Below are 18,698 nucleotides of genomic sequence, written 5' to 3' on the forward strand. Positions count from 1 at the left end.
GGGTATTAGGTTAAATATTTATTTTTAAGTATTCTGGATAGAACTTGTATTTCCAGCCCTTCCTTAGGCTGTCCATTCACATGAAGTGGTTGACTTTTTTTTCAGATTATACTTTTAAAAAAATTGTTTTAATTATCCGTAATAGTTCCCCCTCAAAAAAATGACAAGTAAAATTTTTTAAAAATGAAAAATTCATGGAATCTTAGAGTTGAGAAAACAATACAGTAGAGCGTTTAAGAGCTGGAACTCTGAGGACTTCCCTGGCGGTCCAGTGGTTAAGACTCTGCGCTCCCACTGCAGGGGGCACGCGGTTGGATCCCTGGTCCAGGTAAGATCCCGCACGATGCGCAGCCCCGTCAAAAAAAAAAGAGCTGGAATTCTGAAACCAGACTGCCTGCATTCAAATAACGGCTCTCCAGTTTACAGGCTGTGTGATCTTGGGCAAGTTACTCAACTTCTCTATCCCTCACATATGAAATTGGGCCAATGCTAAATATCTTATACCTCGTACCGTTGTCGTGAACATTAAATGTGATACAACATATGTACCTTGCTGGGAACTGTGCATGGCATATAGGAAGAGGAGCAGCATATATTAATTTAAAACCAACAAAGAACGTCATTTAAAAAAACTGAAAGGCCATCTAGTGCAGAAGCCTGTTGGTCTGCTAGAGCCTTCTTTTTTTTTTTTTTTTAATCTTAGTTCCCCAACCAGGGATTGAATCCCGGGCCAACGGCAGTGAAAGCACGGAGTCCTAACCACTGGACCGCCAGGGAATTCCCAAGAGCCCTTGTCTATTAGTATACTTTTTGCACAATAGTTTTAGTCACTTAAAGGAGTTTTTTCTTGTGGTGAGGCAATCTTTTATTTTCCCCTGAGTTTTCTTGAAAATTTAAAATGGTATTGGTGAAATAGCCTGTTAAGTGATTTCAGAGTTTTTTGGCAGTCCCAAAACAGATCAAATGAATTTATTTGGAAAAAAATTCAGTTATAGGTTCAATCCAGACATTACATCAAGCCAATGAGAAAAAATTAATAGAGTTATGCTGAGGTAGTTTAAATTCAAATGAATCATGTTCTCTTTTATCCACTCAACAAATATTTATCTAGTCTCTACTTTGTACCAGACAAAATAAAAACTTAATTCACTTTTTGATCAAGTCAGTGAGAATATAGGTATTTAACAGGGCAAATCATATGCATGTCAGTGTATGCCCACTCAGCTGTTCAGTATAGTATTTACTACATGCCTACTAATGCCCTGGTGTGGAGCTTGGCAGTGGGAATGAAAAGACCCAAACTCTGCCTAGAGACAGTGACACCTAAACAAATGACCCTGCTCCTTTTATGCCCGCACAATGTCTGGGTAGAACTGCAGATACAGTCTGTTACCAGAAACCACTTACTGCAAAACATTTAGTGTTCCTGTCAGGTCCCTGATCCTTTACTTTCTCTTTCTTTTCTTCTCCTTTTCTTTCTCTGTCTGTGTCTCTTTCTCTGTCTCTGTCTCTGTCTCTCTTCTAGGAGCCGAGCTCCATGCAGCCACCACCCTTTAGGGAAAATGGATTCCTGGCTGCATACCAGGAAGGTTCTTTATTCAGATGAAGCATCAAGAAGACTCTCTCTCGGGCTTCCATGGTGGCGCAGTGGTTGAGGGTCCGCCTGCCGATGCAGGGGACACAGGTTCGTGCCCTGGTCCGGGAGGATCCCACATGCCGCGGAGCGGCTGGGCCCATGAGCCATGGCCGCTGAGCCTGTGCATCTGGAGCCTGTGCTCCGCAACGGGAGAGGCCACAACAGTGAGAGGCCCGCGTACAGCTACAAAAAAAAAAAAAAAAAAAAAAAGAAGACTCTCTCTCATGCTGATGTCCATCTCTTTAATAACATAACTTTGTAGGATAATATACTAAAAGAACTTCTCTTTGAGTGTAGATTTAGTACAACTATTTTAGAGAGCAACTTGGTAATATCTGCTAAAGTTTATGATATGCATAGCTGATGGCCCCAAAGTCTACTCCTAAAAGTATATTCTAGGGAAATTTTTACATCTGTGCATAAGAAAACATGTTCAAGAATATCATAGCAGCATAGTATATAAATGCAAAGAATTGGAAATCCATTAAATGTCCATCAAAAAAGAATAGGTAACTAAATTGTGGTGTAATTAAACAATGAAATAATAAACTATACAGTGGGGCTTCCCTGGTGGCGCAGTGGTTGCGAGTCCGCCTGCCAATGCAGGGGACGCGGGTTCGTGCCCCGGTCCGGGAAGATCCCACATGCCGTGGAGCGGCTGGGCCCGTGAGCCATGGCCACTGAGCCTGCACGTCCGGAGCCTGTGCTCCGCAACGGGAGAGGCCACAACAGTGAGAGGCCCACGCACTGCAAAAATAAATAAATAAATAAATAAATAAATAAATAAATAAATAAATAAACTATACAATGATGAAAACAAATAAACCAAAACTGCATGCATTAACACTGATGAAATTCACAAACATGATGCTGAGTTAAAAAAAAAAGTTTTAGATGAAATATAAGTAGCACCCCTAGCCATTGTGGCACTGAAAAATCCCCTTACATTTCTAAATACTAAGAGATGGTTATTGCTTTTCCCCTGCCCTTCTTCCAATATTGAGAACAATTAGTCTAGGATAATGGCATTATTCTAGCTTAGTTAGACATTTAGTTTGAAATACTTGTTAGCCATCCAGGTAAAGATGTCAAGTGGACAGTTGGTAAATGAGTTTGGAACTTAGGGGAGAAGTCAGGGTTGGAGATGCAAATTTTGGAGTTACTAGCATATAGAAGACATTTAAAGCCATGACATTAGATGAGCTCTCCTAGAGAGAGTACAGACAGTGAAGATAAGAGGGCCCAAGACTGAACCCTCTAGCATTCCAACTTTTTGGATCCTGGATAAAGGAAGAGAAGCATGTACAGGAACTAGAATAAGCACAGCCTGAGGTACTAGGAAAATTTGGTGCCATAGAAGCTAAAGGGGGAGGATGTTTCAAGGAAGAAATAATCAACTGAGTAAATTCTTCTGAGAAGGGTTGCAGCCTGACCAATTTTGTCATTATGGCAGAGACTGTTACTTATCCCCCAGTATTGGCTCTCCCCTTCCTCTATAATAATATCACTCCTGGGCTTCCCTGGTGGCGCAGTTGTTGGGAATCTGCCTGCCAATGCAGGGGACGTGGGTTTGCGCCCTGGTCTGGGAAGATCCCACATGCCAGGGAGCAACTGGGCCCATGAACCACAATTACTGAGCCTGCGCGTCTGGAGCCTGTGCTCCGCAACAAGAGAGGCCGCGACAGTGAGAGGCCCGCACACCATGATGAAGAGTGGCCCCCGCTTGCCACAACTAGAGAAAGGCCTTGCACAGAAACGAAGACCCAACACAGCCATAAATAAATAAATAATAATAATAACATCACCCCTGATTTTTAACCAAACGCAAGGCCAATCAGAGATTAAAACTGCATTTTTTCCAGCCTCCCTTTCAGCTAAATAAGACTATGTCTGGTCAATGAGATGGAAAAGTGATGTGTGCAATTTCTAGGTCCTTCTTAAAGAGAATGAGTTTGTTCTTTTCCCACTAGCTAGGTGTGGATGTGGTCATGAGCAAAATTGAACCAAGAAAATGAAGGCAACACAATAGGTATGGCAAAGCAGCAATAGAAGGGAGCCAAGTCCCTGACAGCCTAGAGCCCTGATGGCTTCCTAGAATGGACTTACCATTAAACGAGATTTAAAAAAAATAAATAAAAGCAATATTGCTAGATTTTTGGTCACAGTTAGGCAACAGATCTGCCACTAAGTGGCAGAATACTCAAATAAATCAAAGCTCCAGGCCGAGAGCACCACTCTGAGGCTGCTTGGCTTGTGCTAGACTTTTCTATTTTTGTGTGTGTGTAAGACGAATGTCAGAGTGCCTAAAAGCCAGAAGTCTCCCTGAGCTTTGGGAATGGGTTGTAGGACCTTTTTGTTGTCTTCCTGCTAATAGATATTCAAACGTATGACAGAATCTTGTCTGAGACTTGCCTTCATTGTAACAGATCACCTGCGCATGAGGTTCTTGGGGGGAAACCTAGAGCCCAATCCTATGTCTGACAACTGGAGGCCTCTAATATTCCCCCCAATTATCTAATAATTGTGAGTAACCAAATTTTCTTGGGTCAATTTGCCACATTTGACCCAGTGAACAGGTTGGTATATACGTAAATTATAAGCAGACCTTTTATAGGGGACAACACGTGGAAATTCATAAAATAGCACAAGTTCTGTACTAAGACTTTGTCTAAAATAAAATATTTGTGACACATAAAGGGAAAAGAAGGAGTCTTTGGGGGGTAAACTTTCTAAAAAAAAACTTTAAAATTGAATTATAACATACAAACAGTGAAGTGCATGAATTTTAAGTGTATGGCTTAATGAAGTTTCACAAATGAACACTACTTTGTAACCACCACCCAGACTGAGATAGAGAACATTTTCAGGACTCCAGAAAGTTCCCTCTTTCAGTCAATAGCCTCCTTAAAAGTAAGCAGGATAGATTAGCTTTGCCTGTTCTAGAAGGTCATGTAACTGGAATCGTGTAGTAAATATATATGTCGTATATGTTTGTACCACAATTGACTTACTTTTTCTTCTGTTGATGGACATTCGGCTGTTATGAATAGGCTTCTCTGAACACTCTTGTGCATGTCTTTGGGTAGATACATTCTGTGTGAATGAAATGAAATACACTCATTTCTGTGAGGTGTATAGTTAAGAGTGAAATTACTGAGTCACAGGGCAGACATGTGTTTAGCTTTACTATGAACTGCCAAATAGCTTTCTAAAGTGGTCAGATCATTTTTCACTTGCACCAGCAATGTAACTGCTAAACATCCTAGACAGCATCCTATCATTATTTTTATTTTACTTTACTTTTTTGGCTGTGCCGCACAGCACGCGGGATCTTAATTCCCCGACCAGGGATTGAACCCGGGTCCTTGGCAATGAAATCTGAGTCCTAACCACTGGACCACCAGGGAATTCCCCTTACATTCTTTTTAATTTTGACCATTCTAATGATAGTGTGGTGGTATCTCATTGTGCCTTTAATTTGCATTTCCTTGATGATTTCTGATATGGAGCACTTTTTATATGCTTACTCTCCATTTGGACATCCTCCTTTGTGAAGGGCCTATCAAGTGTTTTGCCCGTTTTTAAAAGTGATTTTTAGGAGTCCTTTACATAACCTAGATACAAATCCTATGTCAGATATATGTATTGTGAATATCCTCCCCTAGGCCGTGGCTTGCTTTTTCACTCTCCTGTTGGTGTCTTTGGATGATTATTGCTTTTTAAATTTAAGAAATTATTGCCTACTCCAAAGTCATGACAATATTCTCCCCTGACTTCTTTTAGAAATTTATTGCATTATTTTCACTTTTAGTTCTGCGATTCATCTCAAGTTAATTTTGAAATATATTATAAGGTACATGACCAAGTTCCTTTTTTTCTATATGGATAGAAAGTTAATAGCTCTAGCATCATTTATTGAGAAGATTGTTACCATGCCTAGTTCTAGAATGGCTATCCAAATGTATCCAACTTTTTAAAAAAGTCAAGATGTAAAATAGCCACTTAAAAAATCCAGATAGTACATTCATGTTAATAACAGCATTATTCACAATAGTTAAAACAAGGAAGCAACCCAAGTTTCCACTCACTGATGAATGGATAAGCAAAATGTGTAATATACAGGCAACGGGATGGATTTCAATACATACAATGGAATTCACATTGAAGAAGAAGGAGGGACTTCCCTGGTAGTCCAGTGGTAAAGAATCCGTCCTGCAATGCAGGGGATGCGGGTTCGATCCCTGGTCGGGGAACTAAGATCCCACATGCTACGGGGCAGCTAAGCCCATGCACCACAACTGCTGAGCCCGCACGCCTCAACTAGAGTCCGCGTGCTGCAAACTACAGAGCACACGTGTTCTGGAGCCTTCACTCCACAACTAGAGACGAGAAAACCCATGCGCCACAACTAGAGAGAAGCCCACGTGCTGCAGCGAACCCAAGCGCTGCAACGAAAGATCCCACATGCTACAACGAAGATCCCACGTGCCGCAACTAAGACCCCACGCAGCCCAAAAAAATAATAAAATAAACAAAAGATATTTTAATTAAAAGGGAAGGAGATTCTGCAATATGCTACAGCATGGACGAACCCTGAGGACATTATGGTAAGTGAAACAAACCAGTCACAAAAATACAAATACTATGTGATTCCACCTATATTATAAAAACAGAAAGTGTAAATGTGGTGGCCAGGGGCTGGAGGCAGGGGAGAATAGGGAGTTATTGTTTAATGGGTGTAGAATTTCAGTTTCACCACATGAAAAGAGTTATGGGGATGGATGGTGGTGATGGTTTCACAACAGTGTGAATGTATTTAATACCACTGAACTGTACATAATTAGCTGGAATTATTCTACTTAAAAAGATTACCACGTTCATGTTTTAGTTTCCTTAATGTACAGCTCATACAGGAAAGGCAGGATATATGCTTGATTTTTTTCTTCTCTTCAACAATTTTCAGAATAATGAGTTGGTTTCTTAATATTCTTCAAGAGTAACCAATTAGGGCTGCAAGTTTTGAGATTAGGTTCCCCAAAGCAAGTCCTGCAATGCTGAAGATGGCACTAAATGGCATCATCTGAGAAAGTAATTGGCCCCTGACCCTACCCAACTGATAAATTCCACTAGGTAGACATGAACCACTCAGCCAGTGGAGTAGGGAGGGCAGCAGACAATTTCTCACACACTATCCAACAATTAATTGACTTTTTGAAAAACTGCCAAAAATAATCCTCATTAATAGACAATAGATTTCAAGTGGTAACTCTTCTGGGAAACCCAACATTTTTAGAACAGCCAAGAAGATAGAAATCCAAGGTTTTAGTAACCTGCAGTGAAGAGTAAGGCAACACTGGAAATAGTCAGGGGGCAAATCAGGGAATTTGGGGCAGCAATGGCCAGAACCTCAGAATGAATAATTGGAATCAATGTTTTGGGGCAATTTTTTTTTAATTGGGAGAAATAAAAGTTCAAGATTTTATGGTTATAGGGGATGCTAAATAGTAGTTTGGTAGAATTCCCTCTGTAAAGTACCTAGCTCAGAATGAGGAGAGAACTGCAGCCCTCATTTACCTACTAGAGGCTACTGATATCTACAAAAGAACCTAATAATTGAGAAAGGTCAAACCAGCTTAGATCAGTTTTCACAAGACCTCCAGTAAAATGAGGAAAAAGAAGTGTTTATGGAATTTGGCAACATTAAAGTCATAGGTGACTTGGTAACAGTTTCAGTGATGTGATCGGTATGGAAGTCCTGGAGTGGGTTGTAACAGTGAATGGCAGTGAGGATTTGGAAACAGAGAAGTACTTACAATTATTTTACGAAGATTTGCTATGAAGGGGAACAAAGATAAGGGCTGATAGGAGGAGATCTAGAGTCTATCATAATAATAGAGGGAGAAATTGGTGATCCATGAGAGAACAATTATAAGAGTGATGTCCTCGAGAAAGCAAGAAAAGACAGGATCCAGAATATGAAGGGACTGGCCTTCGATAGAGCAATGGTGCTTGTCTTGTACCAAGTGGGAAGACAGAAAATATTGGTAAAGATACTGGAAGAGTTGGTGGTTAGAGGAATAGAGTCCCTCTTTAGTTGCTAAGTTTTTTCAGTAAAGCATATGGTAGGTCATTATCTGATAGTAAGGGAGGGTTGAAATTTTTAGGATTAAAAAAAAAAAAGAAAATATAGTTGACTCAGACAGTGAAATACTGACTTTACTAGGAAAACCTTTTGTGATTATGGAACAGATACTGAGTGCTCGTTTCAACTCTGTGGTCATAAATTTAAGGCACTGATTCAGCATTCAGCTGCTCTGCTGCAGGCCCAGAAAATATCTGGAGTTATACCCAGCAGGGCAGGCAAGTGTATAAGAGCTAGAGTTGCTTTTCATAATGATGGATCAGGGAATCAAAGATAGACAAGGGGAGGAAGAAGACAGGACAAACATAATGGGCAGTGTAAAAAAAGAAGTAGTGGGGTCAGTGGACTGGAGAACCCAGGGTGTTGGATAGGAAACTATTTGGATAAAAATGATAAGAGTAGGGAATTCCCTGGCGGTCCAGTGATTATGACTCGGAACTTTCACTGCCGAGGGTGAGGGTTCGATTCCTGGTCTGGGAACTAAGATCCTACAAGCTGTGTGGCACAGCCGAAAGAAAAAAAAAAGACAAAAGTAGGGATGAAGAGGAAGACAATGAGCAGCTGTCAAGTCTTCAGTGAATGAGGGGGAGTGACTGGGAGATGGGAGATCATTCGATTGTAGAAACAAGGAGCTGGAACTTTTGAAGGAAGAGGAAGAATAGTTCGAGTGGAATGGGAAGCAAAGAGAAAAAACAAGCATCCTTCATTCAAGCCTGGAATTATATAGGATATGAGAGAAATACTTACTTCACTTGAAAAGGCTATAGAGGAGCCAGTGTCCTCAGATCAACAGGTCATGCACAGTAAGGTCAAGGAGTCAGAAGCAGCATTGATGAGGGAGGTTAAGGTTAGGGGGCAGAATGTTTACCACACATCTGGAACTCCAGGGTTCTAGAAGGCACGTAGAAAGGTTTCGGAGGGCCTGGAAGGGTGGGGAGTTTGGTCAGATTGGGAGCTGTGCTGAGCAGAATGAGCATGACCATACAGAGGAGGTGACCAGGGAGGCTTGGGCTTCCAGTGACTGTAGAAAAGAGGGAGGTGGGGTACAAGGGGATTGCTGGCTGGGTGGCGGAACAAGTCAAGTCAGTCATTTTCAGGTCTTAGTCCAGACGTTAGTTCTTCTATGCTGCCACAGCGCCCCACACTTCCCCAATTGGGGCACTTCTTCCTGTTTCTGTATATGAATTAAGATTCTAAGTCCAAGTTCGATCCTTTGTACCTTATCAGAACCAACACGTAAGTGCTTCCTCATCTATTAAAGGACACTATGTCATATGCTAGAACAAACACAGTAGGGTTCACTCGGTATAAACCCCTGAGCTTTCCTAGCTTGATGACACTTGTTCCCATGGGAGGGGTGCACACTATCTCCCCACTCTCCTAACCCTGGAAACCGAGACTCTGGTTCTCATCTCTGTGAGACCTCTCATACCATATCCAGGCCACAGGGACAGCTTAGGTTGCTGCCTGGGAAAGAGAGAGAACCCACCCATACAAGGTGACCCATGAGCCACTCACTGCAGGCACTAGGGCAAGGTTAAGTACAGTGGCCTTCTGCCCCGACCCCAAAGAAATATTGGAATCAGAGGTAGAAGTGTGTGGTATTGTGGTATACTCACAGAGGTCTAGTTTAGATAGATTAAATAATTCTGTACTGGATAATCTTATATTATGTTTTAAAATTCTATTAAAAATAAGTAATTTGAGAAGGTAGGTTTACACACTATTACATTCAATGGAGTGAATCACCCATGGTTCATCATAGGTCTCAGCCCCCATAGCTTCGACATGGCTTTCAATGGTAAAGGTTTTTATACTTTTTGTCTCCCTCACTGGAAAGTGAGCTCTTTCAGGGCATGAGCCTATTCCTCTAGCTTCTCTTAAAATAATACTCACTCTGCATAAACTGTCATCTTTTATTAAATACGTTTACTGTGAAAACAGAGCTGGATGATATAATGTAAGCTGAAAATTGGACCATGGAATCTGGTCTGGGTTCAGGGAATGGAGAGAATAAATACTTAGCCTCCACTCAAGTTATTACCTTGGTTTTGTTCTGGATAAGCTAACAAGCAGAGCGAAGGATATAAACAGGATATACAGACCGGAGGGTGAATGTGGCTCCCCATAGCCTCCCTTGAATCTTTCAGAGTGCACCCAAAGTTTGCCTTTCTTAGCAATTCTGTAGGGTGGGCTGTCCCTCAAGTCAAAGCCTCAGGAGCAACTTAGGCTACCATAGAAGGTGATTATTCTGAGACTCAGCAAGCCATGCCAGCCAGGCCCGTCAGGTTCTGGACCTTGAAGTTCTTGTGATGCCCACAGTCAGGCAGTCTCCCATTTCCTCTGAGTATGAGGCAGGGCCTGGGAGTTCTCCATTTCATCCTCTTGAGTTTCTCGTGAGCAGGCCTTTTGAAGAGCAATGAGAAACGCTTATATCAAATTGAACCCAAGTCTCATCAGGCAGTGTGAAAGAATCATGGTTGCTATTGCTTAGTTTAACATTAATTATTAATTCCACAAATATACATGTGTGCCTACCATGTGTTTGGACCTGAAGATACAAAAGTAAATAAAACAGGCTTCTGCCTCCTGCCTCAGGAAAGCTCGGAGTCTTGTTAAATTCATCAAGCTTTTCTCTAATGACCATTTCTTTACTGAGGGTGGACAGGATAAAAACAGGATACACTGCTTTGAAACTTTTTAAAAAGTTTATTATCATTCATTCCAGATTGTTTAATAACCCTTTGATCTCTTTTGGTTCCCCCCTATCCCTCTGTCCTCTGCTGTTTCCCTTAAAATAATACTCAGTGCAAGTACACGGTCTGTTTTGATTAAATGGATATGTTTACTCTAAAAACAGAGCTAAGAGTTACCAACTTGAAGGATTCTTCCTCCTTTGTCTCTGGATGAAACAAACTTTGGGAGACGCACAGGAAGATTCAGAGGTTTGTTCTGGTTCTGAGAGTCAGACAGCTATAAAGGACCACAGATAAAAATAGTGAGAACTTCAACATTTTAGGATTTCAGGAGTTCATTGTGGGAGATCAAGTGCAGACATGTGAGTCGGCCAGTATAGGCTTTGTACAATCTTTTTTTTTTTAATTAGTTAATTTATTTTTTGGCCGCCACACACAGCTTGTGGGATCTCAGTTTCCTGACCAGGGATCGAAACTGTGACTCCTGCAGTGGAAGCACAGAGTCCTAACCACTGGACCACCAGGGAATTCCCAGCTTTGTACATTTTTAAAAAATATTTATTTATTTATTTGGCTGCACTGGCTCTTAGTTGCAGCACGAGGGATCTTCGTTGCCACGTGCGGGATCTTTAGTTGTGGCATGTGGGATCTAGTTCCCTGTCCAGGGATTAAACCTGGGCCCCCTGCTTTGGGAGCTCGGAGTTTTAGCCACTGGACCACCAGGGAAGTCCCGAAGCTTTGTACAATCTTAACTTTCAGATTCGTCTGAAGAAAATGAACTTGTTTTCATGAAAATTCACCCTTTGTATTTCTTATGAATTTACTGCTTAATGCGTGCATGTACTTATTAATATAATTGTTCCTGGTTTTTGGAGATGTAAAATATTCTAAAAGAAGTAACTAAGCCTAAGAAAAATCCTTTGTCCTTCTAAATTTTATAATTTATTTATTTATTTTTGGCTGTGCCACACGGCCTGCGGGATCTTAGTTCCCTGAGCAGGGATTCAACCCAGGCCCCGTGCAGTGGAAGCACAGAGTCCCAACCACTGGACTGCCAGCGAATTCCCTTCTCCTTCTCATATATGTTGCTTCATTGGTCTTTGGAGTCTCATGTCACAAAACAACAAAATGAGCACAAGGCAAATAGGGTTGGACCAGGAGCACACCTAGAACATACTACAACCCTCAGCAATTCCCAGCCTTCCCTGGGGCATCGTGGTAAATCTGACTCTGCATTTTACATATTGACTTGATTACTTATTGTCAGTCCGCCTCAATAGAGTGTCGTAAGCTTTCTGAGAGCAGCAACAGTGTCTTCTGTTTACTGCTTTATGACCAGTGTCCAAACACAGTCCTTGGCACAGAGGGGCATAATATATGTTTTTAATAAATTTTATCCACCACCCACAAATCACCTTGGGGAAAATAATACTTCTTCTTCTCCCACTTTAGTCACTCTGTCCTCTTGGCTCTGCTTTATTTTCTTTTAGCACATGGCTTTTTAAAAATTATCTGCTTGTTTACTTGTTTATTGTCTGTGTGCCCTGTTAGGGGAGCTCTACTAAGAACAGGGACAGTGTCTTGCTCGCCTCTATCTTCCCAGAGTTTAGAGCAAGGCTTGGCACAGAGGAAGCTCTCAATAAGTAGTTCCTGAATAAATGAAAATAAACAGATAAATAACTTTTCATGATGAAACTTGCCAGATAGGACAACTCTTCATGTACCTATGTTTTTATTCTATTTACTTGAAATTTTCATTTAGGTTCTCAGTTACATGTTGATTTATTCAAAGGTAAATTAAGTTTAAAAAAAAAGTCAAATTGTAACAATTGCCTCAGTTTACATGACTAAATAAGTACAACTGCATTCTGATTGGCTGAATGATTGAGTGATTGATTTAAACCCATCTTCTAAACAAATAAAGATGAAAGATGTATAGGTACTTAATACTACTTTGTGACGTATGATTTCTGCTTTCAATTTGTTCTCACCCATTATTTCTGTGACTTTAAGAAGCAACAAATATAAAAATGCACCTCGCTACTGAGTCCCTTTCCCCTGAGGGAAAGTAAGTAAATAAAGTCACCAGTTTCTTGTATATCTTTCCTGAAGTATTCTGTGAATGCACTAGTAAACATTTGTGTATTTTTCCTTTTCTTACACAATTAATAACATATTATACTATAGTTCTGTACCTTGTTCTTGTTTTGTAGCTTTTTTTTTTTTTTTTACTTTATATTGGAGCTTGCTCAAGTATTATGGCTGTATAATACTCCATTGTGCAGTGTGTGTTAATTTATTTAAATAATTCTACAGGGACATTTAGATTGTTCTCAATCTTTTCCTGTTCCAAACAATCCTGCAATGGATAACTGTACACATGTCATTTCACACATATGTAAATACATCTGTAGGATAAATTCCTAGATGCGTCTTTAGCTCTTAGAGCAATAAATAACACTTCTCATCCTCACCCAGCTTCTGAGCCAATTGGGAAATAAGACAAAAGAATTAGGCAGATAGTTGATCAAAAGTATGACCTGTATCACTGATAAAAGCTGACGCTGAAGAATGTGACTTACATTTGCCTATAAGAGGGCTTCCTAATTCTAAATCTCTCTCCATTTAATCATAGGCAATGTTGGTCAACTATAGGCCTCTCAGTGCAGGTGTTGGGAAGAGAAGGGGCTGAGTGGAGCCTTCCCAGTTTATTCTTTACAAATGTAATAATTAGAAAAGTCATCTTCGGTGCAGCCACTATGGAAAACAGTATGGAGATTCCTCAAAAAATTAAAAACAGGACTACCATATGACTTAGCAATTCTACTCCTGGGTATTTATCTGAAGAAAATGAAAACACTAATTAGAAAAGACATAAGCATGCCTATGTTCATAGCAGCATTATTTACAATAGCCAAGATACGGAAGCAACCTAAATGCCCATCAATAGATGAGTGGATAAAGAAGATGTGGTGCATATTAAAATAATGGAATATTACTCAGCCATAAAAAGAATGAAATCTTGCCATTTGCAGCAACATGGATGGACATAGAGGGCATTATGCTAAGTGAGATAAGTCAGGGAAAGACAAATACTGTATGATTTCACTTATATGTGGAATCTAAGAAACCAATGAATAAACATAACAAAACAAAAATCGTAGATACAGTAAGTCGCCTCCATACGAACGATTTCCGTTCTGAGAGCGTGTTCGTAAGTCCAGTTTGCTCGTAAGTCCAACAAAGCCAGCCTAGGGAGCCAACTAATGCAATTGGCTATAGTACTGTGTTGTAATAGGTTTATAATACTTTTCACACAAATAATACATAAAAAATAAAGAAAACATTTTAAATCTTGCAGTACAGTACCTTGAAAAGTACAGTAGTACAGAACAACAGCTGGCATACAGGGGCTGGCATCAAGTGAACAGGCAAGAAGAGTTACTGACTGGAAGAGGAAGAGGAGGTGGGAGATGGTAGAGCTGAAGGGTCGTCAGCAGTAGGAGATGGAGGGCAAGCTGCAATTTCACTCATGCCTGACACTGGTGGCACAGGTTCTGGTTCCTTGCTGGATTCAATTCTATCTACCCTCTTGAAAAAAAGATCCAGTGATGTCTGGGTAGTAGCTCTTTTTTCCTCGTCATGGATGACATGGTAGCACTGGGTTGCATTCTGAACGGCTGCTGCAACCTTCACGTACCGGCCTATGTTCAGGTCCTGTGCCTTAAAAACTAACAGTGCCTCCTCAAATAAAGAAAATCCCCTTGCCATTTCCTGTGTCGTGAATCTCTTCAGTTCTTCAGTTACTTCTTCTTCCTCTTGTCTCTCTTCGTCCTTTCTTGGCACTTGGCACTTGTTAGCGATACCAGCTACATCACCGCTGCTTTTACACTTGCTTCCAGACACCCTGGGCTTGAAATAAAGATCCTGTACTACTTTACTCTATACAGTACTGTAAAGTACACAAAAGCACAACCACTTGTAGAGGATGCACACCAGACACGTAAGTGAACTAACTTACGTGATGGGACATTTGAACGCACCTTCGCATCTTTGAAAGTTCGCAACTTAAAGGCTTATATGTAGGGGACTTACTGTATAGAGAACAAATGGGTGGTCGCCAGAGGGTGGTAAAGTGGGGGGAGGAAAGAAATAGTTGAGCGAGATTAAGAGGGACAAACTTTCAGTTGCAAAATAAATGAGTCACAGGTATGAAATGTACAGTGTGGGGAATATAGTCAATAGATGTAATATCTTTGTATGGTGACATATCATAACTAGACTTAACGTGATGATTATTTTGAAATGTACAGAAATATGGAATCACTATGTTGTATAACAGGAAGTAACATAGTGTTGTAGGTCAATTATACTTCAAAAAGAAACAAACTCATAAAAAAAGAGATCAAATTTGTAATTACTAGACGAGGGGCAGAGGAAGGGGGAATTAGATGAAGGCAGTCAAAAGGTACAAACTTCCAGTTATAAGATAAATAAGCACTAGGAATGTAATGTACAACATGATAAATATAATTAACATTGTTGTATGTTATATATGTAAGTTGTTAGGAGAGTAAATCCTAAGAGTTCTCATCACAAAGAAAAAAGTTTTTTTCTATTGCTTTAAATTTTTATCTCTATGATGATGGATAGTCACTAAACTTACTGTGATAATCATTCCATGATGTATGTAAGTCATATCATTATGCTGTACACCTTAGTCTTACAAAGTGCTGTATGTCACTTATATCAATAAAACTGGAAGAAAAAAATGAAAAACAGAAAGGAAAGTCATCCCTCCTTCCCTAGGGAGAAGCAAGCGGGGGGGGGGTGGGTGTTAAACTAGTAGAGCTACTTCCACGTAGAAGGACACATCAGGAGAGGGGAAGAAGTGTTCCCACCCTAACAAAGGACTCTTCTGATTCAAAAGGATTTGCATTTATAGATCAATGGAACAGGATAGAAAGCCCAGAAAGAAACCCACACACTTATGGGCAATTAATCTACAACTAAGCAGGCAAGAATATACAAAAGGAGAAAAGACAGTCTTCAATAAGTGGTGCTGGGAAACCTGGACAGCTACATGGAAAAGAATGAAATTAGAACATTTTCTCACACCATACACAAAAATAAACTCAAAATGGATTAAAGAACTTAATGTAAGACCAGACGCTATAAAACTTCTAGAGGAAAACACAGGCAGAACACTCTTTAACATAAATCGTGGCAATATTTTTTTGGATCTGTCTCCTAAAAGCAATGGAAATAAAAGCAAAAATAAACAAATGGGGCCTTATTAAACCTGAAAGCTTTTGCACAGCAAAGGAAACCATAAACAAAATGAAAACACAACCTATGGACTGAGAGAAAATATTTGCAAACGATGCTACTGACAAGGGATTAATTTCCAAAATATACAAACAGCTCATACAGCTTAACATCAAACAAACAAACAACCCAGTCAAAAAATGGGCAGAAAACCTAAATGGACAGTTCTCCAAAGAAGACATACAAATGGCCAACAGGCATATGAAAAAATGCTCAATATTGCTAATTATTAGAGAAATGCAAATCAAAACTACAATGAGGTGTCACCTCACACCAGTTAGAATGGCCATGATTAAAAAGTCTACAAATAATAAATGCTGGCGAGGGTGTGGAGAAAAAGGAATCCTCCTACACTGTTGGTGAGAATGTAAACTGGTACAGCCACTATGGAGAACAGTATGGAGGTTCCTTAAAAAACTAAAAAGAGAGTTACCATATGATCCAACAATCTGATCCTCAGGTTTTTAACCTTGCTTCTTTACTTTGAAATATAGCACACCAGATTTTTAATATATGCCCATGACTCCTGGGCATATATCTAGAGGAAACACAAATTCAAAAAGATACATGCACCCCAATGTTCGTAGCAGCACTATTTACAATAGCCAAGACATGGAAGCAACCTAAATGTCCATCAGCAGATGACTAGATAAAGAAGACGTGGTATATATACAATGAAGTATTACTTAGCCGTAAAAAAAAATGAAATAATGCCATTTGCAGTAACATGGATGGACCTAGAGACAATCATATTAAGTGAAGTAAGTCAGACAGAGAAAGACAAATAGCATGATATCACTTATATGTGGAATCTTAAAAAATGATGCAAATGAACTTATTTATAAAACAAATAGACTCATAGACATGGAACACAAACTTATGGTTACTAAAGGGGATAGCAGTGGGGGGGGGATAAATTAGGAGTTTGGGATTAACAGATACACACTACTATATATAAAATAGGTAAACAATAAGGATCTACTGTATAGCACAGGGAACTATACGCAATATGTTGTAATAACTTATAATGGAAAAGAATCTGAAAAAGAACATAAAACAATCAATTTGAAATGAACACATTGTAAATTATATTTCAATTAAAAAAAGGTAAAAGAAGTATTTGCACTTGTAATTTTGACACATTTTTCCGGGTTGCCCTGATAAATGTACCAATTTAAACTTCCATACACCTGAAACTAACACAACATTGTAAATCAACTGTACTCCAATAAAAAAAAACAAAAACTCCGTCCATGTGAGCATGAATATAGACCCAGACACATATGAAAATGTAATATAAGATAAAGGTTTTCTGATGATCTGTTTTTCTATTCACGTCTCAGTACCTCAGGTTTTTAACCTTGCTTCTTTATTTTGAAATATAACACACCAGATTTTTAATTTTAGTGGCTTTATAGCATTTTAGTATCTGACAGAGACTGTTAATGGTCCCAGTATCTGTTAACCCCTTCTTCCTGTTTTTAACAAGACTCTGAGCTTTCACCTGAGCATGTGGCTATCCATTTTTGTGTCCGTCTACAACAGCACACATGCATACTATTGGAAGGACTTGGACTTTAAATAAGATGGAGAGACATCACAAGGAACTGCACAGAGGAGTGGCATGATCACAGTGTCTTGTAGACTATATTGTTTCTGTAGTCAGCAGGGATTTATCTGTTCATCAGCAAAGGCATTTCTCAAACAGAAATGAGTGCAAACTATCCTCCAAGACCAGAACTAAAGTTGCTCTACAAGTTGAGGAGAACAGAACACTGGAGAACTTAGTGGGTGGCTCTCCTTTCCCTTAACTTAAATTATTCTAAATGTTTAGTTTTTACAGAAAGGAAAGGGGAAAGAAAAGGGAAGGAGCCTGCTGAGAGTTTCTGATCCTAGATTTATGAGACGGGATGCTGTGCTACTTCCACAGATGTTTTGTTACCTTTTCGCAGTTGTTTTCTCATAAAACTGAGTTTCCTCATTGAAAAAAGATTTCAAAGCTTCAGCTCATTCACTGCAATGGCCAAGAACATCTTTATTTATAACTTATGGAGTAAAAACACAGGTTCACAGAAGGCGGATGTCATTATGGAAAGAAGCCCAGTTAGAACTACTTTTCAAAATATTACAGGTGCGCAGATGAAAAACACAAATAGGAAATACAAAGCCACAAAACGCACTGGAAGACTGAACTTGTGTCCAGACAAGAGGATAATGATAATTTATATTGGGCACGATTTTGGTTTAAACTTTCTAACAATTTTGTGAACCAAGTGTGTGCTGTGATTTTGGTGGGGCTGAGGGAATGCATGGACACAATGGGGCTTCTGAACTGTGGGCAATTCCTGCCTCAAACCTTTTTAGAGAACTTTCTTCTTGATTAAGAGACAAAGGTTATGGACTCCATCACATTGCCTTCCTAACTTCTTTTAAAAGCAAAGATAAAAAAGACCATAGGGCTTCCCTGGTGGCGCAGTGGTTGAGAGTCCGCCTGCCGATGCAGGGGACATGGGTTCGTGCTCCTGTCTGGGAAGATCCCACAAGCTGCGGAGCGGCTGGGCCTGTGAGCCATGGCCGCTGAGCCTGCGCGTCCGGAGCCTGTGCTCCACAACGGGAGAGGCCACAACAGTGAGAGGTCCGCGTACCACAAAAAAAAAGAAAAAAAAAGACCATAAATACATTGTTAAACCAATAACTTTGGGTTTCCATTCCTACTTAACAACACTGGAAAATAATTGTTTGTGTCTTTTGTGTTCATTGGACCTGCTATTAGGCCAACAAGGGGGAAATGTTATCTGAAAAAGTCTTATGAGCTCTTGGTTGAGCCTCCAAAAATAAATGCCTTTTGCTAGAAACTGTAGGATGGAAAAGCAGAAAGAACCTCTTAACAAGGATG

At 39.9% G+C, this 18,698-nt stretch overlaps 1 protein-coding gene across 1 annotated transcript in view; it reads left to right on the plus strand.

Moving 5' to 3' along the window:
- The first annotated feature begins 174 nt into the window (after positions 1–174).
- CFAP210 (cilia and flagella associated protein 210) overlaps positions 175–18,698 on the plus strand; it is a 97,736-nt gene continuing 79,212 nt past the window's right edge. The window contains exon 1 of the mRNA XM_081242621.1: positions 175–328. The gene's annotated coding sequence lies outside the window, so the exon portion shown is untranslated. The remainder of the gene's footprint in view (positions 329–18,698) is intronic.

This window comes from Mesoplodon bidens (genome assembly GCF_964165515.1).
Source record: "Mesoplodon bidens genome assembly, chromosome: 8".
Classification (NCBI taxonomy): domain Eukaryota; kingdom Metazoa; phylum Chordata; class Mammalia; order Artiodactyla; family Ziphiidae; genus Mesoplodon; species Mesoplodon bidens.